The 13,335-nt window shown below is 38.4% G+C and overlaps 1 pseudogene; it reads right to left on the bottom strand.

The window, feature by feature from the left end:
- LOC104689445 overlaps positions 1–12,191 on the bottom strand; it is a 32,885-nt pseudogene extending 20,694 nt beyond the window's left edge.
- Between the last annotated feature and the right edge of the window lie 1,144 nt (positions 12,192–13,335).

Here is a 13,335-nt window from a genome sequence, read left to right as displayed (position 1 = left end):
TTCTTTAAGCAAAGCTTTCATGTATTTAGAGTTCAGTGTTTAAAAAGGGATAGCTAAAAAATACAGATGGAAAATGCACTCCCCAAAAACCTGAAAAAGGAGTATAAAGAAGGTAGCTGATTTTTATGCAAAAGAAACAGTGTGATTAAAGCAGGGCATGAGGTTCAGGAGCTTTGGGTTTGGTTTCTGACTTTCTAACACAGGTCAATTCATAATCTTTCTCCTTCTTCTCTAGTCATACACATAGCATTAGAACCGGAAAATTCAAATACATTGTGTTGAGAAATTTATTGTTTTGAGGCACTGCAAGGCAACACTTGTGACCCAGCGAGCTGCTAAAGCAACAGGGAACATAAGAAACAGTCCAGCAGAAATTCATAAATTTAAATTAAAATAAATTTAAATAGAAATAAATTTAAAATTTAAATAAATTTTAAAAACCAACCATAAAAGGAATACACATCAAGGTCAGCATGGAGTAAGTTGTCAGATAGCCAGATGACTTCAAAACATCCACCTCATGTTCTGTAATCCTCATGACCTTCCTTTGATAGGCAGGTTCCCATGCGTGAAGTTTCAGGATCTAGATAATCAAATAAGCACATTTTAATGCAACAAAAAAGCAGTGACTCTGTTTCAGAAATTAACTTAATATCCAAGTGTCATTTTCAAGTATTCAGCAATGCCAAACTACAAAAATCTGAATGTTTTACAAATGAAAGACAGACCTGATATAACTCTAAATTAGGTTGTACTCTAGTCACTCTTAATTCTTCAGATTTCAGTGTGTCCCTTACGTATCACAAAGGACGAGCTGGTTTCAAAACCGGCAAAATAACAAAAGTAAGACAACTTTTAAAAGTGCTTTACTTCTATGCTACAATCTCGCTTTGCTAAAGGTTTCCGAACATCTATTAACATATTTTACATTCTCATTAAAATGTGGTAGTAAAATTCATGCATCATGGCTAGTAAGCTTTTCAAATCATATTAAACCAGTAAATATTTTCCAAAAACACTTTAAGCACATTATGTTAAAACACTTTCTCTTTAAACTTTTATTATTTTCAGCTGAAATATTACTCATAAAACCTTAGTTTTTAAAATAACTTCCATATCTTTATAATAATATATAATAGTAATAATATAATAATAATAGCTTTACAACCAAACCTCTTATTAGTTGTGGCATTACCTTTATTCCATGTAGTATTTCAATTAGTAGCTTGACTTGTTGATCCAAATACTTCATTTGGCTTTTCTGGTTAAAGGACAGCAATGTTTTAATTTTTCAATGAACAAATGTATTTGGAAAGCAAAACATGCAGTGTACTGGAGGCAATAAATACCTTTAATGCTATTTTTACCTTGATGAAAAACACACTAATACTACAATTACAGCATTTTCAGATACATATTTAGTATTTTAAAAAAATCATTAGACAGCACAAAGGATTAAATGCATTAAAATAAATATTTTACCCTCAAATATCATAAAGAGCACATTTCAATTTTTGTTCCTTTTTTTTTTCCTTTACACTAAATTTAAATCTTAATAGGCTTCAAGTTCCCAGGGTGTTCAGGAAATATAATATGGTTTTAATCTTCAAAATCTCTAAGCAGGTAAATACAGACTCAATAACAATTTAGTGTAACACTAAATACACACACATGAATATATATGTAATGCTATACAATATGAAACACTGTATATGTATATATACAACAGATATATGTATATATACAGGATTTAGTATAAAGCTTTCCTCTGTTATTAATACATTGTTACTTAAAGAACCAAATTAAGAGAGAAATTCTCACTCCTATACTACACTTAGGCACTTCTGCATCTCACATTTCTAAAATAGTCATTACCATCCTCTTTAGTGTTTTGAGGCTTATTCATATACGACAGGAAGTTGAAAACTTTTAGTCCTTTTATTTCTTCTCTCTCTCATATCACAGTAGGGATCTAAGTGCATATGTAGTTGCTGCACCTCACCTGCAGAAGATGTGAGAGAGGTTTTTGGTGTTTTTTTCAACGTCCCTAAACAGTCACAGCCTTACAAAAGAATTAATGGGAACCCAGATTCTTCACTGTGTGTTACACCATCAAAGGTAGAATAAGACAACTAATTGCCTTGATAGCAATGCAAAATTTGGGGTTGTAGTATTTTTTTCCAGTGGAAATTGTCATGGTAACAGGCAATAGAGTGTCAAGAGATCTGTTAGCATCAGAGGAGCAGAAAAGAAGTCACTACACACACAGTACCTCCAGGGGAATTCCTGTAATCTCAGGAGAATGTGCTACATTTTAGTGAGCATCTTAGCCTGAATAGGAAAACTGGAAGAGAAGCATAATCCTACAAAATCCCTTACTGAATGGAATTAGCTCACATCCAAAACCACAGCTGTTTCCTAAATCGAGTCATACAGTGATTTTTATTAATACAAAAGTATTGTTTCAGGATAATGAAAATTGTAGGTATCCAACCTACATACTAGATTAGCTATCAAACATAGGGCTCCACTTCTGCAGTTACGCTTCTTCCCTCCTGGAGAAAGAGCTGCAGCTTGGCATTGTTTATTTGCTTGGAGTTTAGCTTAGATGCAACAACACTATTCTAATAAATGCATAATTGACCTCCCCCTTCACTCCTGTATTATGACAACTTAGCCTCTCCTTGTGATATGTATTTAAATAGCTCACCTTCAGTCTTCTTACTTTGGCTGCAATGAGTGCATTTATAGGTATAGCCAAAAGCAGCAGTGCAACACCTGCTAGGACTGAGGGGCCGAGTTCTTTAGAGAGGAAGACAACAGCCATGATGATCTGAAAAGGTGCTCACCACAACAGGTTCACACTGATGGCAAGCTCCAGGAGCTGCTGAGCAGCTGCTGACATCAGGTTAACAATCTGCCCAGTTGTATATTGTTGTCATGAGGAACTTGCTAGAGTAAAGGCCTGCAACCAGAAAATACAGAGGCCACAAAAATCAAAAACCTTGATTGCTAAAAGGACAACAATTAATTAGAGCAAAGCTGAACCGGTTGAAACAGACTTGCAACTCTTTATCACATTATGTGCTACATATTAAGATGATAGTAAATATTTTTTATAGATCACACAACTACTTTTACTTCTATGTTATTAGCACTTGCATTTCCTGTACCTAATAATGCTTCTGCCTCAGCATATCTTATTAAAGGTGGGATAAGTTATAGATAGATTTCCACAGTGGTTAGTCGTCTTTTAGGCATCTGAAAAACAATGAAACTACTGGGTATTGAACTCAAAAGCAATTTCACTAAAATCAGGGGAAACTGTAACCTTTGAAGGAGACAGTGTGGCAAAATTCAGGTTCTCATATTCACTACTACTACATAGTAAAAACAGTGATCCTGCATATCCTTACTTTTTCCCCAGACATCCAACCCAAACAGTTTTCCCATGTCATTCGGTAAATTTGGGAAATTAACGCATAATCAAAATAGAAAGCGTTTAGTTTCTACATGTATTTCCAATATTATGTCTGCACAGGTGGCTGACAAAAAGTGTGTAATTTCAGGATTACAGTCTTACAAGAGAAATTCTGCTGAAATTCAAAATTATTAAAAATAAATCATCATCAAAATACAGTGTCAGTCTGTTAGTCTGTCACCAGTGTGTAACATCCTGTGTTTTGATCAGGCTAAGTAAGCATGTTGTCTTTTTACACTGTATGTATTTTAGGTTTTGTTTTGAAAGAGAAGGACACATGATTACCTTTTTGTAGATCAGGCCAACAACTGCAGTCTTGATTTTGACTGCAGTAAGGATGTTGTTCTGATGGTATAACTGATGGGGAAGAGTTTGTGAGGGAACTACAAAAAACAGGCAATAGCATAGCCACAGCCACTCCCATATGAGCTAGGCTGGGTTTCACTGGCCACTATCATTGCTCTGAAAATAAAAGAAAATTAAGTTTAAATTCCATCCATTAAATCAACTACCAACAATAAACATTTCATAAACCAAGACACTGGCAACTTGTTTAATTGAGTCTACCTTGGGTCCAGATATGGTGAAAGATAACAAAATTTGATGTTAAAAATGGCAGGTTTTACCTGTGTTTACCAATCTGTTGGCTCAGAAGCAATTCTCAAATACAAATCTCAACATGCACGTGCTATTGCTGACTTCTTTGACAATGGAGTACGAATGAAGAATAAAAGAAAATAATTTAATGAAAGAAAAAAAAATAGGTATTTGTACTTAGAAACACTGTAACTACCAACCATGAGAGCAAAAAGGAAAAAAAATCTGTAGGAAAATTCTGACTTTTTTTTTAGTAAAAGATTATCTTAAATTACCATCAGCCATGATGTCTTCAAACAGATTTTATGGTTAGCCATTTTGATCAGGATTACAATGATTCAGTACATATTTTGGAGGTAAACAATAATTCTGCTCATTAACTCTTTTCTTTATAATCACTCAAGTATTTGACCATCTCTTAACATGTCTGTGGTAAGCACAATTTCTAAAAACCACTTCTATCAACCTCACGGTACCAGCAACATGATAACAGAGTCATTTCAGTTTCCCATTAAACGTCATTAAATGTTATGTATTTATGTGAGTTTTTTAAAAGTGGAGAGGGAAAAAAAATTGACAAAACAGAAGGAAAGTTAAGTATAGTTTTTAGTCTGTTTTTCTTAGCATTTGATTTTATATTTGTACATTAAATACTTACAAACAATATTGTGGAACTTTTACTAATTTTGTCTCAGTTCTTTAGCTACGAAATTCCTGATCTCTTTGAGCTTTCCTTCATTAGATCATTTTTAGCTAATCATGGGAAGGGAGGTCTAGATACTGGTAACCCTTTAGGTTTATTATTAATATTGTTCTTTGAACATAAAATGAAACACATTAAAAACTTACTTCATTACTTGAGGACTCCTAAAATCCAGAATGTCAGCTGTAACTTTCAGAAATGAAACTTTAATCAATAAATATTTAAATGTGTGCCATAATGGCAAAATCAAAGATGGTTTGTGGAAACTTGTTTTCTTAAATAGCACTTTTTGGATGCAAGAAGACAGAAAGATTACAAAAATACAGAGAGAATTAAGAGAAAAAATATTTTTGAACTTCACCCACATTTACAATATAAAATATGTAATATTAGAGTGTCCATCTAAAGCCATCAGGGTACTATTATCTGAAACAGAACATTTCCTACAGATAAAAGAAAAGCTTTGGGGTAAGAAATTAAGCCTGGTTTTATTTAGCCTGGCTAGTAGTTATTCACGAAAGGATAAATGCAATTCCTAAGGTTGCCCCTATCATCCACGAATATAATTACAATATACTTAATCCTCAAATTATTATCACAGGTCAAAAAAAAATGTATCAGAAAAAATAGAGATAAGGTTCAATATAAATGCCGTCTTATTTATAGCAGGCTTACAACAACTTTAAGGCTGAGTAACCCTTCTATTATTTCAGAATATTTTCAGTTGTCAAGCAACAATTTTTTTCAGTTTGAATTTAGCTCAAACAATTGAGAAGATTCTTAAAAGGGCTCAAAAAAAAAAAAAAAACCACTTTCCTAATCATCATGGTGATGATGGACAGCAAACTGATAATGGATTTCTCTACCTACCTGAAATACAGATGCAAAGAAAAGACACAGGGAAACAGACAAGTTCAAAGAGAAGAGAGTTAGATAGTTCTGACAAAATGATAATCCATCATCAAGTAAAAGTCACTGTACATTCTGTACCAGTCACAGTAGATTCTTTATCACTTGACATGTTGAAATGTAAACAGGTGTCTTTCTAAGAGGCAAGTTTGAACTTAAACAATTTGTAGAAAAATCCTACAGCCATACAAGAGATCACTGATCCCAACACTGAGGGGCCTCTGTATCCTACAAAATGTAGGCTGTTCAATAAACAGTTGGATTTTTTAAAATCTTCTCCAGCTTCTAGACTCAACTTTATTAAAGGATATTGCCTGTTGTCAGAATTATAGCTACCATTAATCCTGGAGCAGACTTCTGGACTTCTTTGCTCCACTGCTTTTCAAAGTTAGGACACACACTGTATGGTGAATCACCTTGATTGAGTTCAAACAGGTCATCCCTTTCCAGTGGCTTCTTGTAGCCTAGAGATATCATTCTGAAAGAAAGGAATTAACTTAGACATCCTGAAATACAACAGGCAAAAAAAGCAGGACTGCTAACTCAAAAAGCTAATGGTATAATCTAGTGCATATAAATACACTCTGTAATCAAAGTAATAGATGTAATCCTATGAAAGCTACAGACTAAATAGTTACCTTCAGTACACTGAAATTCACCTGAAGTAAGAAAAGTCCATGGAGATTGTCACATCTGAACAGAGGGTTCTGAAGAACCTTTATACCTCAGAATCCGTCTGTATCTCTGATCTCGTAATTTTTTACAGAAAAATATACTATTTCATAAAAAACCCATGTGGTATCATAATCCACTTACTATTCTGATCTGGAATAAAATACCTTTTTATCACAGGAGGGCATTATCATTGAATCTTAGAATCATTTAGGTTGGAAAAGACCCTTAAGATGATATAAATAACCTAACACTACCAACTCCACCACTGAAGGATGTCTCTAAGTGTCACATCTTTTAAATACCCCCAGAGATGGCGACTCACTACACTGCAACTCATCTTCAGGCAAGGTAAACCACATCACACTGCTGGGTTTCAGCACAAATACAATGAGAATCTCCTTACAGCAGACTTTCAGCTGTTAAATTTTTCTTCTGATGAAGTGTTTTTATCCACTTAAGTGTCAACAAAAACTAAACCTGGTCTTAAATCAGCAGAACGGGGCTGAGGAATACACTGAGCCTAAAGGAACCAATGACAGAAGTATTTGGAATTTTCGATAAGCATGTCAGCTTTGTGACAACTCAAAGCAAACTGTGCAATACCATGTCTGAGGTGGTGAAAATGCCAAAAGATTCATGTTGACAATGCACTCTCACTTAAAGAACATCCCAAACATCTGGGACTCAAGCAGAGGCACAGGCATGGACACTGGAGCGTGCATCCAGTGTCAGCTCTAAGCCCTTGAGGGCTGTGACACAAGCACAGTGTCCATCTCCACAGTGTGCCCTTCCAGTGTGTGTCACTCCTATGATGGTGTTGGGGCTACCGTGGGTGCATTGTCCAGCACACAAGACTCAGAAATGGTTTTTTGGAGGTTGTAAAACTCTGGTGGGGGTGGACCTTGCTATCCCCAAGGGTGAAGCTGTAACATCAATACAAAGTGAATTTCACCGAATCATAGAATGTTAAGGGCTGGGAATGCATCTTAAAAACCATCCAGTCCCAACCCCTCTGCAATGGGCACCTCCCCCTAGACCAGGTTGCTCAAGGCCTTATCCAACCTGAATACTTCCAAGGATGAGGCATCCACAACCTCCCTTCATAGCTAAATAAATGAAAAAACCTTTTTTGGTTGGTGTTTTTTTTTCCTTCTCTTCTTTTGTTAGACATTGTAGAATTAGTTAAAAGATACAAAGTATAGCCTGCCTTGAAAATTTGGGTGAATACCATGACATAGAGAATGCATCAGTGTCATACAAAAACACTGCAATCAGTACACGGCAGAACTTTCCAGAAAAACGGAACATTTGTATTTAAGGTGTAGAACGTAAGGACTGGTAAATACAAAGGTGAACTCCTAACTTCAACAGGACCAGAGTTTAACTGAATACTCTGAATCCTTGAAACAGTCTGATTGTTTTGAATCAGCTTATTAATAGCAAATACCAGTTTCAGTTATCTGTAGAATTAAGAATATTGAATAAAGCAAGAAACAGTTCTGACACTTTTCACATTTTTTTTCCCACTCATAGACTTTTGAAGTGTGTATATCATCTGGCTCAAATAATTTTTCAAAGAAAAAAAGTGTTAAAATTTAGTAATGGCCACAAGACACAATGCACAAAATTGTTTGAAATAACACTGGACATATTAAGTGACAGGAAGTTGCAGGACTTGATAGAGCTGAACTTTCAGTTCCTATTTTTTGGTGGAAAATTTCCCAAGAAGCAGAGGGAGTCCCTGGTATATGTGAGCGGGTGAGTGACAATAACAACTTGTGGCCTGCCATAAAAGAGGGAGGAAAATGAGCATGAAATTGGCTACCCAGAAAATACCTTACATGTACTACTGAATATTTGTTCCTGGAGATCTAGAAAGTTGTTATGATGCCATTGTTAAATAATGCCACTAGATAATGCATAAAATGACTGTTACTATGTATAAACCATACTCCACAAAATATTTGAATATGATCTCTAAATGTTGCAAACTTCGATTTTTGTGCAAAAAGCTACCAGCACTCTCATAGTCAGGCTCAAGCCAGAATGATGTTGTGGAATGTAAGTACACAGTCTACAATTCTGTGAGCATCGATGAACAACCACAACCAGTTTAATAAATTCTCACCTGCTAAACCAGGAATATGGTAATTTACTGAAGAAAGAAGCATTCTCTTCAGGGTCGCACTTCTGTTTAAAAAAGACCAAAGGAAAAAGTATCAATGATACTTGAAAGAACGATGTTCTTGTCAGTGTTTTTGTTCTCTTCTAAACATGTAGTTTTTAGAAAATATTTATTTCTGAGCTATCAAAAGGCTTAGAAATACACGTACAAAAACTTTTTTTTGCCTGTCACCTTCTCCCACCAACACACTCTAACACAATGTATGAAGAATGAGAGAGGTCTACAGCTCCATGAATTAACAGAACAACTTAGCTGGGTTCCTTAAATCTTTGACAGTTAAATTTCTGCAGGGTTTATTTTTTTTCCCCTATTTGATAATGCAGCTATTGGATGTTATCAAAAACTAATACCTAAAGAACAGCAGGCTCCTTTCAGGACACCCGATGAAACAAAGCATCGCTAACACGAGCCGCGCACATAAATGGAAAGAGTATGAGGCTTGCGCACTGCTGCCAATTTCATAAGGCATTGGAGATAAAGAGTAACAGAGGCAAACAAACACGAACTCTCCCGTAGTGCCCGAGGAATGGGTGTGTATCCACGCCCAGGAGTGACTGCAGGACACCCAAGGAGTGAGTCCTGCCCCTCGGTCACTACCTGCTTAAATTCATCCCAGCCCGAGGGCGCAGTTGCAGCCTTTTCCAGCAGGTGCCGTGAAACACCCACCGACACAGCCGGCGCTCCTCTGGTTTCCCACAATAATTTTTGGTGTGCTTTCAGTAAAATGCCGAATGGTTACACGATAATGCGACAAATGATTGCAAACAGGTGATAAAGATGTATGTCCCCGTTCCCTGACAAACACACCCGCTCCTGCACCTACGCGCCCTCACAGCACGATGCGCTTGGCTGTGGAAGAACACCCATGGTCGTGCCCTTCTCTGCTTAAACCCTGCTCCTGTCTGCGGCCTGAAGATTATTCCCTCCTTATCCATGCGAAGGATACACCCCAGGACATCAGCTGCGTTTTTAGGGGACAGACTATCAGGCACCCAGCCCGGAATCCCGGCGGGTTTGAGGCGGCCGTGGGAGGCAGCGGGCACCGCTCGGGGTCCCGCAGCCGCCCGGAGCCTCACCGAGAGCCCTCTTCCCTCCTCCTCCTCCATCCTCCCCGGCCCCGTCACCTCCGTCCTGGGACCCCAGCGGCTCGTAGAGGCCCCGCCACGGCCCTTGGGAGGCGGCCATGGCTCCAGCAGCCCCCACCGGGGAAGGGGAGGGAAGGGCGGTGCTGCCGTCGCTGCCCCGCCTCAGCCTCCCCCGGGCAGCTCCTCCCGGCCCCGTCCTGTTCGCCAGCCCCGGCAGCTGTGGGTGATCCTGTGACAGCAGCCCAGGGAGCGGCCTGAAGCTGACTCGGGGAGGTTTAGGCTGGATATCAGGAAAAGTTTCTTCATCCAGAGGGTGGCTGGGCACTGGAACAGGCTCACAGGGAAGTGGGCACAGCACTGAGGCTGACTGAATTCAAGAAGGGTTTGGTGAACGCTCTCAGGCACAGGCTGTGAGTCTTGGAGATGGTCCTGTGCGAGACCAGGAGCTGGACTCGATGATCCTGATGGGTCCCTTTCAACTCAGCAGATTCTGTGATTCTGTAGCTGTTGTATGCATAATACATTTAAAAAATAATATGAATCTTGAACATTCGTTTTTTGATAAAGTTCAAAGGTATGAAAGTTTCTCTCAAAATAGAAAACAAGAAAAGATGAATCCAGTTATCCAGTATTAACGTGTTTTTTTCTTGACTTGTAGCCACGATCTGTTTGTCTCCTTTTGTTATCTTTGGTACTTCATGTGTCATTGTCACAACTTTGCCATTTTCTCATTCTTTCAGAGGTTCTTTCATCACTGGCTGCCTTTCACATTCACTTGAATTTGGCATGGCCAATTCAGGAGCGCTCTGTACAATCTTAACATTTGCACCTTGATTCTGGTAAGGACAAAACTATAAATTTGGAGGCACTGGTGGAGGCATCTGCTGTTAAGGAAATTGTTGACCTGATGGATGCTTTACCATGTGCTGTCACGCTAAAAAATGGTACTTCTAGAGAATTAGAAACTTGAGTTGTTAACACTGTGAAAGTTCTGAAGAGTTTAATTTTGCATGCATTATGGCTGAGACAATTACAGGACCGACAAACTATAAAAAACCACTGAATGTTTGAAAATAAAGCTGATCTACTTTACTCCAACAACTAGTACAATTGGAAAAAGAAATAGGTCAGAAAAGAGTGACATGTGAGGGGGTGCACACTCTGTGGGTGTGCTGGACGTGAGGGGGAGAGAGAGCACAGAGTGACACAGTGGGCACAGGTCCAGCTGGGGGCTGTGTTGTGGTGGTCGCATGACACTTCAATGTTTTAAGGTGCCCAGTTCAGTTTTTCTTTCCTGGATTTCCCCTGCTGACGGGAGAAAAATGTTGATGTTGTCAAGCCTCGCAGCGGAAGCATGCATGGCACAGGAACAAGGCCCTGGGAAGAATTGTGTGTGCCACAGGGTATTTCCTTTTCCTCTGAGTGAAACTGCAAGTGAGCAGTGAATAACTAGTGGGAAACTACACAATTATATGAAAATCGGGTCGAGAAACTGCACTCCCCACGTTCCACCCTCATCAGTATGGTAAAGCATTGTGACAATTTCTGACAAAATACACATATACAGTGTTGGATATTGTTCACTTCTCAATAAAAATTACTGGAGTATGATTGAGATCTTTAAAGCTGGAGTTACACCTGCCTTATGACCCACAGCTGCCGGATTGCTACAAACAGGTTTCAATCATGTACACATATTCAGCATTCCAAGTATATTTTTAAAGTGTTATTTTACAAAGAAGTGCGTTTTCAGAAGTCATCCTGATGACAACAGTGTGAAAAATAATCGTTAAAGAATTTATTTTCCAAAGCATTAATGATGTGCATTGCCTCAGTGCCCATTATTTTCTGGCAGAGGATTAGTTACCAACTTCTCAAGCCTGTTAAGGAAGGGATTATCAATTTACAGGAATTGCAAACATCAGTGTTCTAGAAGACAGTAACTCTTAAATTTCTTCCAACAAGTCAGAGTTTTTTGTTTGCAATCTTTAGACAGCTTATTTTCATAGTTAAACATACTGCATTGCAAAAGCCTGGTGGGATTTCCTGATGCCTGGAAGGGGAGGAGTGCTCTTAAACTTAGCGGTTAGAGAAGAATTTTTCTGTAGAAGTGGCTTGAGACGTAAGAGAAATGAGAGTTGTTCTGAGAATGGGATTTCCCAACACTACGGAATCCCTGGGGGCAGAGAAAAGGTTAGAAGGGGAAATACCATTTGCATGTGACCACAGATCAGCATATCAAGGCTTGTGTAAGAATTTGATCTTAATCTTGAAAACCATACTCTAATGTTTCCAGATGTTATTTTATCAAAAACTTCTGGGGATAAACTCAGTTGTAATAGTGACATTCTCTTATTGATAAACCAATCTTGTACTGTAGTAAAATGAAGTTTTTATATCTTTTTTTCAGCTTGAATACTTGGCCAGTCTTGAGAATTTTTTAGTATCTGGCAGTCTGTGGGCTCCCCTAAAAGTATCAGGGTTCATTCAGCAGGTGCTACTCTGACCGTCCTGAGCACTGTGGGGGACAAAGTCCTGAAGAAGCAGTGCCAGCATCCTCCACTGGTTTGTGTAAAGCACTTTTGAAGCAGATAACTCTGAATTTCAGCGGGAGAAGGAGTGCATCCTTGTGGGAAAAGCACAAGGCATAATGAGTGGGCATAACAACAATGCAGCGAAGCGGGATGGGAAATAGCTGAACTTTGGAGTGTTGCATCTGTTTGTCAGTGTACCTGAAACTCGGAGTCACCATGAAGGATTTACCTGGCAGTGGGCCGGCAGTAGAACCTACAGTGTAACCAGTAACAGGAATTGAGATTTATGAATTTCTCAGAAGCACAAGCGCCACTGTTGATGAGCACAATTCCCTTGTCACATGACAGAGACATGAGCTCACCGCAGTTCAACACCCTGATTAATACCACAAAACTTTCTGATTTGGTATGGGAGTCCTTTCCCTACACTGATTCCAGAGGGCTTTGAAAACATTTTGTGGGGGGTTATATAAACATTACTGTGAGATGGACTTATTTCAGTTTTCAGTTCAAGAGAAACTTGAAATTTCCTCTCTTTTCCCTGTTTCTGTGTAAAAGAACAAATGTTAGCAGTTTATTCACAACTAGTGGCATTAAGTACATGTAAAAGTACATACGTAAGATTTTCTTCTGAGATCAGGTGATTGGCTCTTGAATAAGCCCAGTAAATGTTTTACTAGGGCTATTACCTGTTTGGTTTTAGTGGTGTTGATCTCTCCATGCTTTGACTTGTGTACTGTAGGTGGAGTGCATGCTGAGGCTCCCTGACTGGAGGTTTCTTTGGTGCACTAAGTTTTTTGTTGTAACAATAACCTAGATTAAAAAGTAGGGAGAGGGAGGACCCTGTCATTACTTGTTTTAAGCAGTATGTGTTGTCAGTAAAGCTGTGCTTTTGTAGTAATATTGGAGAAAGTGTCAAAGATTTGAGACAACAGGGGAGTGCAAAGGAATTACAAGAGCTGCTATAGTGAACTTTACTCCAAACAAAGTGACATATTTGAGAAATGGAAGCAAAAAATTAATTAAAGGTCATTTGTTGAGCTGAGTTGATTTTCATACCAGCACATACACTGCGTCTTTTTTTCCTTGTGACTGCATTCAAAGTGGAGAAGACACCTTTGATGACACCTCCTAAAGGCTGTCTGTTGCAAAAACTTGTGCACCAC

This window comes from Corvus cornix, chromosome 1, assembly GCF_000738735.6.
Source record: "Corvus cornix cornix isolate S_Up_H32 chromosome 1, ASM73873v5, whole genome shotgun sequence".
Classification (NCBI taxonomy): Eukaryota; Metazoa; Chordata; class Aves; order Passeriformes; family Corvidae; genus Corvus; species Corvus cornix.
Note: the sequence above shows the minus strand (reverse complement) of the source record. Positions and strands in the feature narration are given on the sequence as shown.